This window comes from Papio anubis, chromosome 3 (genome assembly GCF_008728515.1).
Source record: "Papio anubis isolate 15944 chromosome 3, Panubis1.0, whole genome shotgun sequence".
Classification (NCBI taxonomy): domain Eukaryota; kingdom Metazoa; phylum Chordata; class Mammalia; order Primates; family Cercopithecidae; genus Papio; species Papio anubis.
Genome location: NC_044978.1, coordinates 39,718,248 through 39,741,729, shown reverse-complemented (window position 1 = coordinate 39,741,729; position 23,482 = coordinate 39,718,248). Strand labels below are relative to the sequence as shown.

The 23,482-nt window shown below is 34.0% G+C and overlaps 1 protein-coding gene across 3 annotated transcripts in view; it reads right to left on the bottom strand.

Annotated features, from left to right (window-relative positions):
* The window catches only part of IQCM (IQ motif containing M), a 478,893-nt gene that overhangs the window by 250,953 nt on the left and 204,458 nt on the right, over positions 1-23,482 (bottom strand). The gene's annotated exons all lie outside the window — the stretch shown is intronic.

Genomic DNA, 23,482 nt, shown 5'->3' with positions numbered 1-23,482 from the left:
AAATAAAACAGTAGTTCTAACATTCATAATGTCTATAATAAAACAAACATATTCAGTGAAAAATTGTTTCCATCGGTTTTTCAAATAAACCTGGTATAATGTACCAGCTTCAGCAGCATCACTTCCAAAAATTTATGGATTTTTCTTATATAATCCTTCAATATTAGTCAAAGATAAAAAGAATAACTGGGGAAGATAATTCTGTAAGACCCCAGAAAAATTGGGCGATTGGTTGTCTGGTCATTCAGTATGGTCCAAATGTAAAATTGATAGCTACAGCCACTGATGGCTTGCATATCTACGTTATAATCTTCCAGGACAATTTTTGTATAAAATAGCTTTTAAAAAATGGGAAGAGGAATTTGAAGTAAACTTGATAAATGAGTAAAATGATTAGGGAATTTTGAGCTGTTAGTGTTGTCTCCCTCAGACTCTCTCAGAAGTCAGTAACAGAAATTTATTGGTCAGTGATATATAGTGTGTTCATGATACCACAAGAAAAGTGCTTATTTTAGTTTTGCATTTTAAGTTTCAAAGGTGTCATTGACAACTAAAGCCAAAAATGTCTCCTCTATAAACTCTCAGGAGATATAAAGAGCCAATGTAAAGATGAAATGTGGAAGAAAGTTGTGTTTATCTTGCAAAAATATTCAGCATTAAGACATACACTGATTTCTAAAACAATTTAAACAAATCGCAAATCTCTTATACTGAGTTAAGCTTCATTCTGACTTATGCTGCCATCTCAGATGCAATCTTACTTGTAAGTATTCATTTCATTTTGTGGCATTCACTTTTTAAGCACTAAGATTGACCTTTCTTCTGGAACACAATAACCCAGAAAATTGTTGTGCATCATCTCTCAATATTTGTTACATTAGAATTCCTTGATCATGTTTCCTTTTTCAAATTAAACAATCATCCTCAAGAATAATACTGTACGTTTTAAAATACATGTACAACATGTAAATGATAATAAAGCAGGAAGCAGGACCTCCTATATTTTAAATGTCTCATTCAAGATGTTCCGTGACACATTTTCATGGCTATAAAAATACTAATGGCCAAAAAATATTGTTGATCTTGATATTTCATACTTTTACACAAAACAATACACTTGGCTTGGGATACACTGTCCTTCTGTGCTACTACTGTTTACACTTGCCAACTTCATCTTTTTTTCAACTCCTTCCTTCTTGGCCAGACTAACTCAATTGACACATTCTCCATAATGAGGGGTGGCAAATGTGAAGGCTGCTAAGTAAAACAATCTCAGACAAACATTCCTGAGGATTTCCTTTCTTTAGATGTCCTCTGTGATTCTATTTTCTCTCTTCCAATTTCACTGTCTTTGCAACCTCCATTGATGTTTTCTACCTAACATAATTAGCAATTGATTCTTTTTTTTTTTTTTTTTTTTTTTTTTTTGCTTTCCTTTTTGCAAAGTAAATATTGCCTTTGTTATAACGGGTCTGGTGTTTTTCTAAGCCTTAGTCTTCTACATACTTATATATTGACATCTCAAGTCCATTCTGCCTTGATATTTCACCTCTATTTTCTCTCAAATTCTTTCTCTCCTCTTTACACAGCCACTATCTGCTTCATTCAACTTCTTTTTTTATTATTATACTGTAAGTTCTGGGATACAAGTACAGAACATGTAGATTTGTTACATAGGTACACACATACCATGGTGGTTTGCTGCACCCATCAACCCGTCATATATATTAGGTATCTCTCCTAATGCTATCCCTCCCCTAGCCCCCACCCCCTAACAGGCCCTGGTGTGTGATGCTGCCCTCCCTGTCTCCATGTGTTCTCATTGTTCAACTCCCACTTATGAGTGAGAAGATGCCGTGTTTGGTTTTCTGTTCCTGTGTTAGTTTGCTGAGAATGATGGTTTGCAGCTTCATCCATGTCCCTGCAAAGGACATGAACTCACCCTTTTTTGTGGCTGCATAGTATTCCATGGTGTATATGTGCCACATTTTCTTTATCCAGTCTATCATTGATAGCCATTTGGGTTGGTTCCAAGTCTTTGCTATTGTGAATAGTGCTGCAATAAACATACGTGTGCATGTGTCTTTATAGCAGAATGATTTATAATCCTTCTTTAAACACCTGGTCTTCCCATGCCAATGCATTTGGAGTGACACATCCTAAACATTTGGCTGAAGAGGTAAGTCATTTATTAAACTCCCCTGGTAAATTTTTCAAATTTTTGTAACAACCTAAATAGATGTATTGAAAACTACTTTTCATACTCCTTTTCCCCACATATTTTCTCAAATCCCACAGTTTAACTGGTACCAAGTTTCTGATAATTTACACAATATTTTTACACCTGAGGCTTCTTTCTTAAAAAGCACCTGTCTAATCCATCAATTCCCTTCCTCTTTTCAAATCTCGTTTGGATTTTTTTTTTCTTTTGACAATTCCCTCATGGTCTAATGGTTAAATTCTTTCATTGATAAACCATAAATCTTTAGCCTTCAATTTTTGCATCTTAATTGTAGACATATTTCATTTAACTCCTATTGGCATAAAATTATAAAATATCTCATTTATAATTGGCCTATTATACCCAAACACTTACTCCCAAATGTGGTTAAAGGGTATTTTTTAAGTAGGAAGGGGTTTTCATGGTTTTAAACAGCCTGGTGACCCTACCAGAAACATTAATAAACACATCACTCAAGGTAAAATGAAAGATTTGTTTAAATAGGTACTGTGAAGAGAAAATTATTAATTGCAAACACATATAAAATTACAAATTATATATTAAAACATGTGAAGTAAACTGAAGAGTTTTTTTCTGCCAGACTGGGCTATTAACACTAGCATTTGCTCTGAAGAAGTCAGTCACGTCCCTAGCGCCTTCTGTGAAATAGCAGTGAGCTGTATTCTTTATGCCACTACTGCAATGGTTTAAACAGAAAAACTGTCAATCACTTGCACACATGCAGAATCAGAAGGCACTCAACACATTTTTCTGAGATTTTTCACAAGCCAATCTCTTTATATTCTTGAATTTGAGAGCTTCCAAGAATGCACATAAACCCCAGTATGGTTTAAAAGCCATATAACCACCCATGGTAGTTATGATAGATATGTGAAAACCATAGGTTCCCAGAATCTTCTCATGGAGCCAGACCAGCCTCCACTTTGGAAGGTGGTCTTAAGTGTAGTATTCCCTTTACATTTCTTTATAGATGTGAAGGTATCCCAAAGATAATGCTGGTCACTCTGTAGTAGCCATGGCTTCAAAAAGCCATTCAACTTTCAGATTAGAAAACACTGGAGAACACGACACAGAAAAATATAGGTTGCCATCTACCAGTCACTACAGAAAATTTCTTTAACCTTAACAAAAAATTAAAACTACAGAAATTTACTCATTTATGTAGGTGTTTAAGCTAAGTGTAGGAGGCAATACACAGGCTGAAGAGAAGGAGGGAAATGGACAGGCAACTTTGCATCCCAACATAAGCCCCTGTAAAGGTTGGAATCCATTTGAAAAAAAGATACAAAGGGATTGCTGTTTCTAGGAATATGTTCATAGTAACAAATCTCAACATAATCCAACAATAAATTCTAAAAACACAAAAATAAAAGATGTTGTTTAATGCATGGCTGAGCTGATGGGAAAGTAATGGAATTCCATTCTGGTCAAACACTGAAATGTTGAAATTACTATTTTATAAGTTCAGAAGCTTGTCTTTACCTTGGGGATGGTATAGCAATTCCTGACAGCTTAGAGCCTAGGTTTTAATGACCTGCATGCCCTGCAGTCATTGGAGGCAAACATTGGAACCCAGAGTACCAAGGAAATTCAAATCTAAGAAAAATATTCATAAAACCCAGGTCTTGGAAGGGCAGTAGACTTAAGGCATAAACCAAGATTTTAAAGTTGCCCTGTAGAAAGACAGAGACTGTGAGACCACGTGCACACTATGACCTTGGCTCTAGGTGAAGAGGTAAAATTCCTAGAAGTTCTCTAGGAATTTCTAATGACTATATACCATTTATCTAGATTTAGAGGTTCAATTCACATTACTGTAATGCGCTACAACTCTGGGACCCCACCAAAAAGGTTCGAAAATTTAGAATAAAAGTGATCTCACCTTAGTAGTGCCCTAAAGCACCAGGTAAAAGCAATTTTATCAATCATTTTTAGATTGCAGTTTAACCCAGGCTTCTAAGAATTCTCACAATAAAATACCAAGAACAATTAGCTCAAAATCAGGAAATTCAGTAAATATGAGAAAGCAGCAATCAAGGATCAGAACCTACATATTCAGAACAGAACCTCAAATACTAAATATACTGTAATTATCATGTACAGACTATAAAATAAGAATGAAATTCCATTTCTACATGTTTAGAGAAATATATTGAAGAAACAAAAATAATTATCAAAATTGATTGAGCAGACTTGGAAAGTAACAATCAACATTATAAAAATAAAACACATAATATTTAAAATTGGAAATTCAGTGAATAACAAAAGAAAATTATAGACACAGATAAAAAGAGAACTGATCATCTAGAGTATAAACTACAAAGGATTAAAAAAATCTAGTTTGCAGCAGTGAGACAAAGAGATGGCAAATATTAAAAGAGGAAAAAGAGTAAGGACAAGGACAAGTGAATGACTCACATATGTCTGATTAGAGATTTATAAAGTTTTTTCTTGTTGTTTTGTTTTTTGCTTTTTGTTTTGTATTTTTATTTATTTATTTATTATCATTTTTTTGAAACGGAGTTTTGCTCTGTTGCCCAGGCTGGAGTGCAGTGGTGTGATCTCAGCTCACTACAACCTCTGCCTCCAGGTTCAATTCTCCTGCCTCAGCCTCCTGAGCAGATGGGATTACAGGCCCATGCCACCATGTCCAGCTGATTTTTGTATTTTTAGTAGAGATGGGTTTTTGCCATGTTAGCTAGACTGGTCTCTAACTCGTGACCTCAAATGATCTGCCTGCCTTAGCCTCCCAAAGTGCTGGGATTACAGGTGTGAGCCACTGCGCCTGACCTAGAGATTCATACAATTTTTAATTAGAGTTTTATACAGAAATTATAGAAGACAAACAGCATTTGAAAATATAACGGCAGAGATTTGTGTTTGGGGGTTTTGTTCTCAGAATTGCTGACACTGATTTTCAGATATAAGAAGGCCAACAAAAATGGAGAATAGTTCAAAATAGACTACACTTACACACCTCATAACAAAACCACAGAATGACAAAAAAAAAAAAGTTCTTAGAAATAGAGTACATAGACAGATTACCTACAAAAGAAAGACAACTTGACAAACATCTTTCTTTTTCCCCAGCAACAATGGTAGCCGGAAGACAGAAGAATGATAACTTCAAAATGCTAAGAAAGTATGGTTGAGAGGAAGAAAAAATACATTATCAATTGAAGTTTTCTGCCAACTGACCCTTACTAATGGTACTTCTAAAGGATGTAGTTCAAGAAGGAAAATTATCCAAGAGGTCTGTGATGCTAGATGTAATGGCAAGTAAAATAATTGGTAAGCATATAGATAAACTTAAACAACGACACAATGAAACAAAATAATTGTGTCTAATTTTTGAGGTTTTAAAAAAGAAAGAACTAAATTCTAGAAGTTAAGTCAATCCACCATTGCTGTGTGGAATAAGAAAGTAGGAAGTTTAAAGTAAAATACATTAAAATCTACAGATTAACCATTTATAAAAAAATAAAAAAATAAATAAAATACCAAGCTAGTAGAAAGGAAAAATAGCACAAGACGTTAAAATGTGTATTTTCAAAAAATAAGAGAAGTATTTTTATTTCTTCTTTTTGGGCAAATAACAAGTACAAAATGGAAAGAACAAATAAAGGGCAAAAAATGAAAGAAATGAATATAAATACATTTTTTAAAACACAACCATGAGATGTTCACAAAGAAGAAATAAATAATGGCCCAGAAACATATAAAAATTCTCAACTTTATGTGTCATTAGGAAAATGTAAATTAAAATCACAAAGAAATATAATTTTATAACTGCCAAATTGACGAAGGTTAAAACTTTGACAATATTAATTGTTTCCAAGTATATGAAGCAATGGAGACTCTCATAAACTGTTTCTGAGAGTGGAAAGCTGTTTGCTATTGCCTGGAAAAGTTGAACCTATGCCCACTTGACAGCACAGCCATTCCATGGCTAGGGATTATAGGAGTCAGTGGAGTAAATAGAGGAGCTACTTACAGCTAGTGGCAATCAATTATTCAGGTAATCAATAATCAGTTATTGAGCTCCCACTGTGCAGGCCTTGCCCATCTGCTCCCAAGACTGAATAGCATATATATATACATACACACGTGTGTGTGTGTGTATGTATGTATATATATGCCATCCCAGATGCGACAGAATGTAGGTTTATATTGATATTAGGAGTGTTTGCCCTAGAGAAACTCTCACACCTATGTTTCAGGAGATACATAAAAGAATGTTTGTAGCAGATTTTTTCACAATAAGAAATAACTTTTTTAAAAGCCAAATATCTCTCAGCTATAGAAAGGATAAATAAATTAGAGTATATTTATTCAATGGGATGTTGTGCATTGATAGAAATGAATGAACCATGGGATTACATAACCACATCAATAAAGATGAATGGATCACAAAAATACATTGAGCAAAAAAGAGAGTGAAGAAATGATGATTCCATTTACACAAAGTTATAACCAAGCAAAAGTGAACAAAATATTAATTAGAAATGTGTGTACATGTGCTAAAATTGTATGAAAATGTAAGAGAATCATTAACATAAAATTAAGGAGATGTTTCCTCAGGATATGAAGAGAAGGAAAAAGACACACAATGTTCTAATCCTTAAGCTTTGTGGGACTTTTTGAGTATTATTCCTTCACACACATGCATGTATACATATATATGCTCTTTTAAATGACTGACATATAAAACAATAGAAAATGTTTAATAAAATTGTGGAAATATTCCTTGAGCTTTAATTGAGCATATCACCCTGTGATAAAAAGATTTTAAGTTTGGCAGATATATTACAACTTCCTAGAAGGTTATATGGATTCAAATTTCTCCTGTGGTTTGTGTATGTTTTGGAAACTCTAAGATTGAAGAATGCCAAGCAACAAACAGTTGCTGCCAGGTGTTCATTACTTTATTCTGAAGTTTTAAAGTGTAAGAGTATGTAATACTTGTTACTAATTTTTTATTAACTGGAATTAAAACTTTATATCTAAAAGGTCAGATTGAAGAAATGAATTTCCATTTTATAATTTGGGGCATTTTAATATATTTGTGTTCATATTGATGTTGAAGTTGATGCTTAAAACTACACATGTTGATTATTTGGTTTTGAACATGATTCCCAGCTTTGGATTTTAAGGGAGGCTCCTGAGTAGTTAATTTATTACTAAACAATTCAGCTATAAATTGGACAGTATTTTTAAAAATTGAATTCAATCCTTTTTATTTGTGTATTTATTCAGGACTAATTTGAATGTAAATCCATTCTCAATGATGAGTTTTGCTATTATTATGAGATTTATATTCTATGTGGCAGGTCTGGAGCTGCACCACAGAACTAATAAATCGTTATATCTAACAATTAGAGCCTGCTTTGTGCTTTATGTGTATTATCTTTAATCTTCACAAAGACTCTGCAAAGCAGATGTTTTATTCCCACTTTTCCTGAGGAAACTGAAAAATTTAGTATCCTTACCTTGATTCCACAAGTAAGAGATGGATAGGATTCAAATTCCATATACTAGTTCAGAAAGTTAAATTGGGGTTATAGGCAGGAAGTTTTTAATCTATGAAATAGAATACAGTGAAAAAATACAATAATGGAGTTCGCATTAGATTTTTAATTACTTAGCAGTCAGCAATTTTGTCTTCTACATTGTTTATTTATTAAGAAAAGATCCAGTGATTTTCTAGTGAGTCTCTGGGAATTAATCTTAGTGGGACTTACAGCTGCCAATCAAATGCATTGGGGTCAAAGGCTGCCCTAGCCTCCCAACTACAACTCAACTATCACTCCTTGTTTGGAGGACGTTGATGGAGAATTATCTAAAACAGTGATTCTCAAACTTTAATGTGGTTATAAATCACCACAGATCTGATTCCTAGAGACTCAGGATAAGCTTACATAAATATATCAGCTTGTTGAAACTGTCCAGATTAATCCATTTGGGTGAAAGCTCTATTATCCAAATATCTGGAAATTTTTTTCAGGAAAATTTTGACATCAACTGTGGTCCTATTTCATTATTTGAGAATATATTTCTAATATATTTGATTGGGTATTATCTCATTCCTCAACTTTCACAGAGAAATGAATTCCTACCCCACACCATGACTAAATTCACAGAATTTCTGCACTTCAGGTATTGGGAGTTATAGCTGATGTAAATGATGAGTAGTTGGGTGCTGACGAGTTGATGGGTGCAGCACAGCAACATGGCACAAGTATACATATGTAACAAACCTGCACGTTATGCACATGTACCCTAGAACTTAAAGTATAATAATAATAAAAAATTAAAAAAAATAGAAAAAAAATTACCTAATACACATTGTCACTACTTATAAAAAGCTCACTTAATATTAATAATTTATGGAGAATCTTTTAAAACAGTGTTTCTCGAACTTTAAAGTACTTATAAATCACTACAGATCTTCTGATTCAATAGATCGGGCTGAGGCCTAAGATTCTACATTTCTAACAAATTCCTAGGTGATAACAATGCTACTGACCCATGGACAACACATAGAGTAGACAGGGCCAAAAATATATTCCTCCACTCCTCAAGATACTTTCAAATCTATCTCTAATTGAAACTAAGACAGCATGTAGGTAAACTTAAACAAACAATGACACAATTAAACAAAATAGTTGTGCTACTGTTTAGGCAGAAATGGCAAGATGAAAAGGCTGTACATGTTCAGTACAGATGCAATTTAAAATATATATATATTTGATCTGCAGTTGGTTGAATCCATAGATGCAGAACCTATGGATAAGGATGGCCAACTGTTCTAGGATAATATTGTTTCCACACCACCTCCACAACAACCAACACCTCCAAGCCCTCCCACCCCTGAAAAAGTGCTTTCACCAAATTGCACTTCAGGCTTATAAATAAAATAAGGGTCAATATTTAGTATACTACTACATTTTATGAAAGTATATGTCTTAGTATAGTACAGTCAACGCTTCATATCTGCTGGTTCTGCATCTGCAGATTCAACCAACAGTGGATTAGAAATACGTTTTTTTATGGCCAGACGTGGTGGCTCACGCCTGTAATCTCAGCACTTTGGGAGGCTGAGACAGGTAGATCACGAGGTCAGGAGATCGAGACCATCCTGGCTAACACGGTGAAACTCCGTCTACTAAAAATACAAAAACAAAATTAGCCAGGCATGGTGGTGGGTGCCTGTAGTCCTAGCTACTTGGGAGGCTGAGGCGGGAGAATGGCGTGAACCTGGGAGGCAGAGCTTGCTGTGAGCGGAGATTGCGCCACTGCACTCCAGCCTGGGTGACCAAAAAAAAAAAAAAAAAAAAGGAAAAAAAAATATATATATATGCTTTTTACAAAACAATAAGAAATTAGAATACATCAATCAAAATATACAAGGAAAAAAACAATAGAGTATAACAACTATTTACATGGTATTTACATCATACTATGTATTGTAAGTAAGCTAGAGATGATGTAAAGTATAGGGGAGGGTGTGTATAAGTTATACAAAAAATACTATGCCACTTTATATAAGGAATTTGAACATTACTGGAATTTGGTATCTGCTGAATATCAGTTCAGAACCTCGAATACTGGAACCAATCCCCCATGCATATGGTGAGATAACTATTCATTACATTGATTTCATAGTACCCTCTTCATTATCATCTACATGGGCATATTTCTGGTTTGTTTGCATTTATTTTATGGAAACACTCTGAATCAAGTGACCAAAAATTATATCCTCTTTTATTAATTGCTAAAATGTCCACAGCCAAATTTATGGCCTTCTTATTACAAACATCTAATATACCAAATACTGAATCTGTATACTTACCTAAATCTTAATTTCTTATTCTCCATTTTCTTTTCCATAACACCTGATGTCTTTACTTATGTAACATTTCATGTTGTATAGGTTTTTATAAGGTATCATAAATTCTTCATGAAAGAATATAATATTTTTTTAAATAATTTAATAAAGTTAATAATAGCTATAATATAGTAAGTCCTTACTATAACCCACTAATACTATGCTAAGCCCTTTTCATATATGATTATCTATTTTTTGTTGGTTATCAGTTTGTCTTTTTTTATGCACTCTTGTTTTGGAATAGAAGAATCAATAAAAAATCCAAAAAATTCAAAACCAACACTATTTAGAGGGCAATTTAACAGTATATAACAAAAGACAAAGCAAAAAGGTGAGAATAGGAGAGGTACCAAAAATTCCACTGCAAGGAATTTATTGTAAAAATATTAAATCTACAAAAACTTTACTACAAATACAGTGTATTACATTTTGCCAAAGCACTGTTCAATTGCCAAATAACCAAAAAACAATTTATTTCCATAAATAGGATATCACTGTCATTGATTTCATGGTAAGAAATATATTAATCTATACAGAAAGATTAATTTTGAAAAAATAGTGGCTATTAAGCATCGTTATACTAATTATGGTTGATTTTCTCCTTATTTTGCTTATCTGAGTTTTCTTCAAAATATATGCATTGAAAGCATAATTTTTAAAAATCTTAACACATGATAAAAGACAAATTTTAAAAGGCAAAGGTTAAAAGTTATCTTACATGTTAGGTTCAAGAGTAAAACTGGAATCAGATTAGGAAACAATCACTGAGGACTCAAGCATCTTAAAATAATCTTTCATCATTGGGCCGGGCGCAGTGGCTCAAGCCTGTAATTCCAGCACTTTGGGAGGCCGAGACCGGCAGATCACGAGGTCAGGAGATCGAGACCATCCTGGCTAACACAGTGAAACCCCGTCTCTACTAAAAAATACAAAAAACTAGCTGGGCGAGGTGGCGGGCGCCTGTAGTCCCAGCTACTCGGGAGGCTGAGGCAGGAGAATGGCGTAGACCCGGGAGGCGGAGCTTGCAGTGAGCTGAGATCCGGCCACTGCACTCCAGCCTGGGCGACAAAGCGAGACTCCGTCTCCAAAAAAAAAAAAAAAAAAAATCTTTCATCATTAATATGGCATCAATTGTTTGATATTTCCTAACACAACAACTTGGTGTAGCCTCTTAATTACTACCAACCAGGTCTTACCATTTGTGACCTATTTTTCATTACTAGGATCCCATAAGTGTTGGAGTTTTGGGTTTGTGTTCCTATGATAGACTCAATCCTTCCATCTAGCCAATGCAACATGCCTTGCCTGTGGTTGAAAAAGTTGTCTTCCAATGAGTGTTAGAGGGTGTTAGAAAATAGAAGAAGAGAAATCAACAAGAAAACTCCCTGACAAAATGAGAATGGCCACTGATTTCAGAGAAGAGGAATGCTTAAAAAATTAAAAAAAAAAAAAGTCAATTTCAGAACAAAGAAATTAAGGACTGTATGAGTCTTTGTTGTCAATATAGAAAAAAAATTACAGCAAAATGTAGACAACATCCTAAATTCAGTATTTTTTACCCTTTTTCCTCTTCTTAATATTATAGCTGTGTTTTTCACTGCTTTTGAACTATGTGTATATATGCACACTTGTGACATGTGCGTTCTCATCTCCTTATCTTTCCTGGTCTCCTTCACCAACTACTACCACGACTACTATTACTATTAGTACTACTGCTACAAGTCTACAATTCTAAGACTCTGAAATATAAAAAGCTCTGAAAACCAACAAATTTTTCGTAACATACATAAGGGCAAAACTTAACACCTGATTTTGGGTGGCAAAACCTGATCTAAACTGACCAACACAAGGCCTATATAATGGCCTCTGTCTACCACCTAATGAGAATATGCATATGCAACAAATATTAGCAGGTGTAATTACTGGTTTGATTGTGAATCCACTTATCTTCTTACCTTTCTAAAATTTAAAATTTTCAGAATTCTTACATATGTGTAGGCCCAAGAGTTTCAAATAAAGGATTATGGATCTATACAACTAATATAAGCTACAACTATTACCACTGCTGCTGCATGTGTTATACAACTTTGCCTTTATGTAGCTCTATATTTGTTATTCCAGATCATTCTAACAGCTCATCAGCCTAAAGGTGTAAAACTAAAGATCCATCTATTGTTTAATGGATACACAACTTTTAAAACATTTTACCTGATCATTTAAAAAAAAAGTACTGCAAATTTAAACCAGCACAATATTAACAGCCACAATATCCAAAGCCTGTGGCCATAACCCTGACTACTAGCACTTTCTAAGTCCTCTTATTATTACTATTGAAATTTTTATTCATATTCAACATCCATGTCTGGTGCATTTTGTTTGATGAAAACAAGCTAATTAATGCTAAACCTTCCCTAGTTCATAAATTTATTCCTAAGAACATTAAAAGGAAGTCAAGTGAGACATGTTCAGTAACAGATGTTTGCCTTATTTGGCTGCCTTTTTACAGTTTGTTCTCTTTCATTACTTTTTAAGAAATTTAGTTAATGTTCCCTTTACTAGAGAACAAGCATACCTAGCTTCCCAGGAGGTGATGCAGGGGGGGTGGGGGGTGGGAGGAGGGATTCCCCAGGGCAGGCACAGTCTGTTCATTTTCTTAATCTACTATCTGCTCAAATGCTCTCTACATTCAACTTTTCATTCTCCCATCCAGGTATTCACTTGTGTGATTTTACAATCACATATCCATTTATCTCACCAAAGAATGCCTATGTTGACACAACTGTATAACTAAAACTATTGTTAACAGTATTACTAATGTGTATGGGCCTAGTGCTCCCCAAATATCTTTCCCACATAAGGATATCTCAGAGCAAAAGGTCAATTATGATTGAGAATTGGGTTGAATATTTTGGCTTCTACAGTAAAGAAAGATCATGAAATGGCCTCCAAAAGCAAAAAGTCAATGGCCTTTTATAATAAAGGAAACTGAAAATATAGTATTAAGAGTTTTCTCTATAATATTAAATTCATTAAAAAATACACATTTAAAGGGCCGGGCGCGGTGGCTCAAGCCTGTAATCCCAGCACTTTGGGAGGCCGAGACGGGCGGATCACGAGGTCAGGAGATCGAGACCATCCTGGCTAACACGGTGAAACCCCGTCTTCCTGAGGCAGGAGAATGGCGCAAACCCGGGAGGCAGAGCTTGCAGTGAGCTGAGATCCAGCCACTGCACTCTAGCCTGGGCGACAGAGCGAGACTCCATCTCAAAAAAAAAAAAAAAAAAAATACACATTTAAAATTATACTACTTATTTACCTAAACCTCACATTTGAAAATCATTTATGTGGGTGGGATTGTAATGTGGTTTAGGAGGTGGCATGTTGGTATATCTAAGTAACATTACAACTCACATCTTGCACTTGCCAAGAGTGCTTTCTTTCAAAACTCTATGAGAATAGTTGAATATACATCTTGATCTATTTACTGCTAAATACATTATGCATGTAGTACATTCTCCCAATAAGTATGTGTATATATGCATACTAAGCATGTATATATGCATACTCCCAATAAGTATGTGTATATATGCATTCCTAAGCTAGGAAAATAGTAGGGTTATTATCTAAAAAGAAACGTTAAGTAAAATAAAGTAAATGATGGTTGTAAAAATACACTTTAGGCCCAGATAATATTGCTGCAAGAAAACATTACTATTAAAATGTGGGCTTTTATTCTGGTGCTACACTGGTCTTGGAGCAGTGAACTTGGGGTGTATGTGACCCAGTATGACACCAGCTGTAGTAGCCAAGGGAATGCAATGCCTATATAACCCCTCCCCCAACTCCAGGCAGTGAAGCTCAGAGAGAGATTTCTGCTGGGGGAAGGCAGTGAAAGAGTACAGAGAACTTTGTCTTGCAACTTGAATACCAGCTCAGCCACAGTGAAATAAAGTACCAGAGAAATTCCTTGAAACCCCTGATTCCAGGCCTTTGCTCCTGGATGGTGTTTCTAAACCTACCCTCAGCCAGAAGGAAATCCACAGCTCTGATAGGACCGACCCAGTCTTGGCAAGATTCACCACCTTCTGACTAAAATGGCATTAAGCCTTGAATAAACAAAAGAGGAAGCAAGGCAGTACTTGCTGTGGGTCTTGGGTGAAACCCAGTTCTGTGCTGGTTTGCGAGGCTTCATCTGGGAACCTGCACAGTGCCATTTGTGATGGCCATAGGAGTACCAGCATCACCCCTCCCCCAGCTCCAGGTAGCCCAGTACAGAGAGAGACTCCTTCTGTTTGGAGGAAACAGAGGAAATACAATGAGAGACTTTGCCTGGTAACCCAAGAGTTGCAATATTCCTGGGTTTACCAGGAACACTGGTGTACCATAGTGCTGAAACAGCTGCAGTGACCACAGCCTTAGGTCACAACACTCAGTCCCCTTAAACTACTAGAAGGCCCTCTCAAGAACTATGAATACAAACAAGCCCAAACCACAAAGACTGAAATAAATACCTAATTTGTCAATGCACAGACATCAGTGAACATCCACAAGCATCAAGAACATCCAAGAAAACATGACCACACCAAACTGACAAAATAGGCACTAATGATCATTCCTGGAGTGATGAAGATATGTGAGCTTCTAGATAGGGAATTCAAACTAGCTGTCTTGAGGAAGCTCGATGAACTTCTAGATAACACATAGAAGGAATTCAGAATTCTATCAAATAAATTTAACAAAGAAATTAAAATAATTTTTTAAATCAAGCAGAAATTCTAGAGCTGAAAAATTCAATTGACAAGCTGAAGAATGCACTAGAGTCTCTCACCTGAAGATTTGCTCAAGCAGAACAAATAATTAATGAACTCAAAGACAAGCTATTTCAAAGTACATAAAAGAGAAAAAATAAAAAATACAACGAAACACACATACAACATCTAGCAAATAGCCTCAAAGGAGCAAATCTAAGAGTTATTGGCCTTAAAGAAGATATAAACACAGAGACATCAGGGTAGAAAGTTTACTCAAAGAAATAATAACAGAGAACTTTCCAAATCTAGAGAAAGACATTACTATCCATGTACAAGAAGTTCAAAGAATACTAAGCAGATTCAACCCAAATAAGACCACCACAAGGCATATAATAATCAAAGTCTTACAGATCAAGGATAAAGAAATGATCCTAAATCAGCAAAAGAAAAAAAAATGAAATCACATATAAAGGAACTCTGACAAGTCTGACCACAGGCTCCTGAGGCCAGGAGGGAGTAGGACAACATTTTCAAATTGCTGAAGAAAAAAAACAACTAGCATGTTATATCCTGTAAAATTATCCTTCAAATACAAATAAATACTTTCCCAAACAAACAAAAGGTGAGAGATTTCATTGACACCATTACAAGAAATACTAAAGGGAATTTGTTCAATCTGAGAAAAAAAAAGATGTTAGTGAGCAATAAGAAATCATCTTGAAGGTATAAAACTCACTGCTAAAAGTACAAAAACACAGAATACTCTAACAATGTAATTGTGATGTGTAAACCACTCATATCTTTAGTAGAAAAACTAAAAGATAAATATAACAGAAATAATAACTGCAACTTGTTAAGAGATAAATAATATAAAAGATATAGAGATAATAAAAAGTCACAAAATAGGAAGCATGAGGTTAAAATATAGAGTATTTTAGTTTTCTCTTTGTTTTCTTTGTAATAAGAGTTAAGTTGTCATCAGTTTAAAATAATTCATTGTAAGATGTTAATTGTAAACCTTATGATAGCCATAAAACAAAAACCTATTTCAGATATATAACATTTTAAGAAAAGAAATTAAAACATACTACCAAAGAAAATCACTTTTACACAAAGGAAGATGGATGGAAGGAAGGAAGGGAGGGAGGGAAAAAGGAGACAAATAACAAAATGGCAGTAGTAAGTCCTTACCTATGAATAATAACATTGAATGTAAATGAACTAAATTTTCCAATCAAAATACATAGAGTGGCTGAATGGATTTAAAAAGCAAGAGACAACAATATGGTGCCTACAGGAAATTCACTTCACCTACAGACACACATAGACTCAAAATAAAGGAATGGAAAAAAAAAATACTCTATGCCAGTGGAAAACAAAAAAAAGAGTAGGAATGGCTATACTTATCAGATAAAAGAGATTTCAAGACAAAAAGTATACAAAGGAACAAAGAAGGTTATTATATAATGGTAGAGGAGACAATAGAGCAAGAGGATGTAACAATTTCCAAATTATATTCATCCAACACTGGAGCACTCAGAAATATAAAGCAAATTTTATTAGAACTAAAGACAAATATGGACTCCAATATAACAGCAGGGAACATGAACACTCTACTTTCAGCATTAGGCAGATAATCTAGACAGAAAATCAATGAAGAAACATTAGACTTAATCTTCATTTTAGACCAAATGATCTGAATAGACATTTATGGAATATTTTATTCAACAGCAGCAAAATACACATTCTTCTCCTTGATATATGGAATATTGTCAAGGATAAACTATATGTTATACCACAAAACAAATCTCAAGTTTAAAAACATTGAAATCATATGAAGTACCTTTTCTAACTACAATGGAATAACATAGAAATCAATAACAAGAAGAACTTTGAAAATAGTAGAAACATAAGGAACTTAATATGATCCCAAATGATCAGTGGGTCAATTAAAAAATTGAGGAACAAACTGAAAACTTTCTTGAAACAAATGAAAATGAAAACACGACATACCGAAACCTATGGGATACAGCAAAAGCAGCACTGAATGAAATTTATTGCAATAAATGCCCACATCAAAAAAGCAGAAAACAGTCAAATAACCTAATGATGCCTCTTAAAGAACAAGAGAAGCAAGAACAAACCAAAACCAAAATTAATACAAGAAAAAATTTAAAGATCAGAGCGGACATAAATGAAATGAAAACACCACCATGAAGGATCAAAAACCAAAAGTTGATATTTTAAAAGGACAACGAAATGAACAAAAGTTTAACCAGACTGGAAAAAAAGAAGACCCAAATAAATAAAATGAGAGATGAAAACAAAGATATTAAATTGATACCACAGAAATTCAAAGGATCATTAGAGACTATAATTAGCAACTATATGCTAATCAATGGGAAAGCCTATAAAAAATGAATAAACTCCTAGACACATACAACCTACAAAGATTGAACCATGAAGAAATAAAAAACCTGAATAGACCAACAACTAGTATTGAGATAGAAGCAATAATTTTAAAATCTCCCATCAAAGAAAAGTCCAGGACCTGACAACTTCACTGTTGAATTCTACCAAACATTTAAAAAACAGCTAATACCAATCATACTCAAAAATTTTTTTAAAAAAAATTGAGGAGGTATACTTCCAAACTCATTCTGCAAGGCCAGTATTATGCTGATACAAAACCAGACAAAGCCAAAACAAAACCAAAGAAAACTACAGGCCAATATCTTGACCATAGATACAAAAATCCTCCAAAAATACTAGCAACAAAATTCAACGATACAATAAAAAGATCATTCATCATGATTAAATGGGATTTATCCCAGGGATGCAAAGATGGAAAAACACCAGATCGATAAATGTAATACATCATACCAACAGAATGAAGGACAAAAATCACAATTGTTTCAATAGATGCTGAGAAACAGTTTGACAAAATTCAGCATCCCTTTATGATAAAACCTCTCAACAAACTCAGTATAGGGAGAACATACCTCAACATAACAAAAGCCATAGAAGACGAACCCACAACCAATATCATATTAAATGGAGAAAAACTGAAAGCCTTTCCTCTAATATCTGGGACAAGACAAGGATGTCCACTTTCACCACTTTTATTCAGCATAGTACTGCAAGTTTTAGACAGAGTATTTAACAAGAAAAATAAAGGGCATCAAAATTGAAAAGGAAAAAGCCAAATTATCCTAGTTTGCAGATTATATGATCATCTATTTATAAAAACATAAATACTCCACCAAAAAAATTAGAACTGAAAACAAATTCAGCAAAGTTGAAGAATATAAAATCAACTTACACAAATCAGTAGCATGTTTATATGCCAACTGCAAGCAATCTGAAAAAGAAACCAACAAAGTAATTCTATTTATAATAGCCACAAATAAAAACACCTAGGAATACACTTAACCAAAGAAGTAAAATATCTCTACAAGGAAAATTATAAAACATTGATGAAAGAAATTGAAGAGGACAAAAAAATGGAAGGATATTCCAATGTTCATGAATCGGAAGAACAAATTTTGTTAAAATGTCTATACTACCCAAAGCAATCTACAAATTCAGTGTAAAACATATCAAAATACCAATGGCATTCTTTACAGAAATAAAAAAAAAAAATCCTAAAATGTATATGGAACTGCAAAAGACCCTGAATAGTCAAAGCAATCCTAGTAAAAACTATAAAGCTGGAGGCATTACATTATCTGACTTCAAATTATACTACAAAGCTATAGATATGAAAACAGCATGATAGTGGCATAAAAACAGACAAATAGACCAATGGAACAGAACAGAGAAACAAGAATTAAATTCATGCTTTTACAGTAAACTCATTTTCAACAAAGGTGCCAGGAGCATGGCCTGGAAAAATAACAGTCTTCAATAAATGGTGCTGGGAAAACTGAACATCCATAGGCATAAGAATGAAACTAGACCCCTATATCTCGCCTTATACAAAGCTCAAACAAAAATGAATTAAAGGCTTAAATATAAGACTTGAAACTATGAAAATACTAGAAGAAAACATTGGGTAAACAGTTTAGGATGTAGGTCTTGGCAAAGATTTCTTGAGTAAAACCTAAAAAGCACAGAAAGCCAAAGCAGAAATTAACAAATGGGATCACATTAAGTTAAAAAGCTGCTTCACAGCAAAGAAATCAACAAAGTAGAGACAGCCAACAAATGGGGGAAAATATTTGCAAACTACCACCTAACAAGGGATTAGTAACCAAAATATATAAAATGTTCAGACAACTCAATAGGAAAAGACAAATAATCTGATTTTAAAATAGGCAAAATATCTGAAAAGTCATTTCTCAGAAGAAGACATAAAAATGAACAAATATAAGAAAAAATGGTCAACATCATTATCATTAGAGAAATACAAATCAAAACCACAGTAAAACATCATCTCAACCCAGTTAAAATGGCTTTTATTTTTTAAAAAAAATAGAATAATGGATGCTGGTGAGAATTTGGAGAAATGGAAAATGTAAATTACTATAGCCACTATTAAAAACAGTATGGAGTGTCCTCAAAAAACTAAAAATAGAACTACTACATGATTCAGCAACACCACTGCTGGGTATATATCCAAAGGAAAGGAAATCAGTATGTCAAAGAGATAGCTGCACTTATGTTGGTTGCACCACTATTCACAAATCCAAGATACGGTATGAACCTAAAAGTCCATCGACAGATGAATGAATAAAGAAAGTATGGTGCATATACACAATAGAATATTATTCAGGCATAAAAAAGGATGAAATCCTGTCACTTGCAATAACATGAATGGAACTGGAGGACATTATATAAAATGAAATAAGCCAGGCACAAAAAAATAAATATAGCACGTTCTCACTCATATATGGGAGCTAAAAAATAATTTTATCTCACGGAGAGAGGGAGTAAAACGATGGTTACCAGAGCCTGGGAAGAGTAAAGGGGAAGGTGAGATAAAGAAGAGATGGTTAATGGGTACAAAAATATAGTTAGACAGACAGAATAAGATCTAGTGTTTGGTAGAACAGTAGGGCAACTATGGTTAACTATGATTTATTGTATATTTCAAAATAAGTTAAAAAGTGAAATTGGAATGTTCCTAACTTTATGTTAGGAAATAATAAATGCTTGAGATTTGATAATGACATGTTGTATCAAAATGTCATATGTACCCCATGAAAATGTACTATTATGTATTTACAATGCTTAACAATAATTTTTTATTATTTGTAAAGAAAAGAGGCTTAATTGACTAACAATGCTACACGGCTGGGGAGACCTCAAGAAACTTACAATCATGGTGGAAGGTAAAGGTAAGCAGGGCACATCTTACATGGTGGAAGGAGAGAGAAAGAGAGCAAAGGAGGAAGTGCCACACACTTTCAAACAACCAGATCTTGTGCAAACTCACTATCAAGGGGGACATCCATTCCCACGACTCGATTACCTCTCACCAGGAGGTATAATCCCCTGACATATGGGGATTATAATTTGAGATGAGATGTGGGTGAGGACCCAGAGCCAAACCATACTACTTCTTTGGCAATTATGATTGCAAAGCTCCAAAGCACATTCATGGCCATCTCTACCAAATGAAATTACTTTATGTATGTCCAATATAGCCTTAGCTTCATTTTATTTTTCCACCCATTTTCTCATTTACATATTTCTGAGGTCATTTTTGTGACACTTTTAGATACAGGTTTACAACCTTTGTGAAACAAGGTGAGTTATTAATACATACATACATATGTATGTTCATTTTCAAAGGAGCAAGATGGATCACAAAGACATGAAATGACTTGTACTAAAAGTAGCAAAGCAGGAACAATTTCCCTGCTCTAAATTGTACTATAAAATTTTTTTTAAAAACACAAATGTGGGTTTTAACTGTAACTATGTAAACTAATATATGGTTTTTTTCTAAGTAAATATCTATGTCATTTTGTCAGAGGTTCATACTTTAATATTTCATAGGAAAAGAAATATGAGTTTCAAAATTAAAATTGGGAAGTTTAAAGATAATGTACAACCTTGGGCATCACTACTCCTTATAGTAGGAAGAAAACAAACACAAAACACAGAACTAACTACTGGAATGCTATTCAAAATGTCAAAAAACATCATAGTCACTTAACTGTTAACTCAGGACCTGAGTTAATTCCAACCAGTACAGAATTTCCCAAAAGTAATTTTATTTCTAAACAAAATGACCCCCCAAAATTAGGAAATCATATGAATAAAAATAATTTTTAAAATCAGTAGTTCTGATGATTTGTGCTAATTCATAGAAATGTCAGGAAATCAAATGAGATAACCACCTTTTATCAAATGTAACCCATTAGGGGAGAAAATCATGAGTATGAAAATAATTACAATACCTCCTCAAATGTTTTTGAGGAAAGGAGAAGAAGGGCAAAGAAAGAAAAAGGGCAAAGAGAAGAAAATGTGATGAGGGAGAAGAAAATGAGCAAGTATGTTTTACATAATAAAATTTAATTTACTATTTTTTATTATGTAATAAAATTGTTCAAGTGCATGCCCACAGTTATCTGACAGTACAATTTGGTAAAGAATTTTAAAAACATGTTGAAATTTCCAAGTCAGAAGAAGAAAATCTCCTTAGATTCTTACGATATTCTTTTGTAACAAAATGATTCAAGAAATTTCTCCAGAGAAAAATGAAAAATTTCATACATTAAAATCTCATCAATCCATTCTATGGTCAAAATTAACCTGATGTGAAGAACTTAAGCTATACCTGAAATTCCTGTTTTCACTTTTAAACAATATGTTTCTACAAAATGAATGACCTGCTTTTGATTTTTTCATGACCTAAACCTATAAGTATGTTTTTTAAAAAATATGACCAGCAACTTTTTTATTCTCCTCTCTCATGTAGGATGTGTACCCCTTAGTGGGAGTGTTAAGGATGCAGGTGAAAAGTCTAAAGTCCAGAAGTCCATAATGTGTTCTCTGTAAACAATTTTAATGCAGCCTATTATGAGACTGAATTCTATTTGTTTGTAATCCTGTACTTCAAGCAACAAGGTTAGTCAAATTCTTTTCATTGAGAGTTAAGAAGCCATAAAGTGATTGAATGGCTTCCTCCTGTCTTAGGGCATAAGCTCATCAAAGAGGTCTACATGGCACTTGATGATTATAGGTCCTTGCTTATCTTTTTAGCTTCATTTCTTGCCACCTTTCCTCTAGCATATTGTGCTTTTGCCAGCCTGAATTTCTTTCAATCTCTGAGATGAATCCTGTCTTTCCACCTTGGACAACCACAACCGTCCTTTCTGGGGCTGGAACAATTTTCCTGCTATCCCTGGGCCCTATCACCATTGCAAAGTGCATGTACTCATGCAGCACAGACATTCCCTTGCTTGTCAGCTCTTCCTAATTCTGTGGCATGGGTGTCCAGTCTTTTGGCTTCCCTGGGCAACACTGGAAGAAGAATTGTCTGGGGCCACACATAAAATACACTAACACTAACGATAGCTAACAAGCTAAAAAGAAAAATCACCAAAAAATCTGATAGTGTTTTAAGAAAGTTTCCGAATTTGTATTGGGCCTCATTTAAAGCCATCCTGGGCCACATGTGGCCCACGGGCTTCGGGCTGGATAAACTTGTTCTAGGGCATCCACAACTGGCAGAGCTCCTCTCAGGGATACCTTCCTGACTCTTGGACCACTGCAACATAGTACGTTAGCCACTTGCTGAGGAGAGTCCTGCCATAATGACAGTTAATTGATTACAGTTATTTCACTCTCTTCTGTATTTCTAAATACTAACTAGAAATTACTTATATAAATTTCTGCCAATATTTGTTTCTATCCTCCTATTTTAAGAACACTATAGATAAGTGCATTGATTGCCGCATCTCAGAAGTTTGATAAATACCAAGGTTAGATGTTGTTTTTTCCAACTATGACTACAATCCTCTACATTATATGTTCCATGATTGCTTCATACATTATCATAAAGTTAGCAAACCTTTTAAAGAAGAGTTATGACGAGACATTGCCACAAAAAGTTGGAGATGATGATCTTTCCTATCTGATTGCAATATAATATTACATTTTATGTTACATGAGAAATTATATTCACAAGTCTCACTCACCTTAGATAAATATTATCTTTCAGGATAATTAATAAGGTTAAAAATATCTTAGTACTTCAGAGACCATAAAAATAATATGAGAAACTGTTTCTTCAGGATGCAGTTTTTAAAATTTTACATTAAAAAGTTTAGGGGCCCATCTGCCACTGATTAAAGTAACTGGAAATTCTAATATAATTACACTACAATAAACATGTGGTTGCAGAAGTGAAACATTAAAGCATAAAGACATATAGCACTATTGAATTTTTTAATTAGAACTAAAAACATATGAGGATACAAAATACATTTAAAAAGCACTTCAGGTTTAAAAAGGATAGTGTTCTTCTAGCCTAAAGAAAGCATATCTACAATGACTTTATTATAGCAAATTAAAATTTTGATAAGAGTAACTAAGCTGTAAAGAGTTCTTCCAAGTAGAGTATGTTATATTTATCTCTCTTCCAATGAA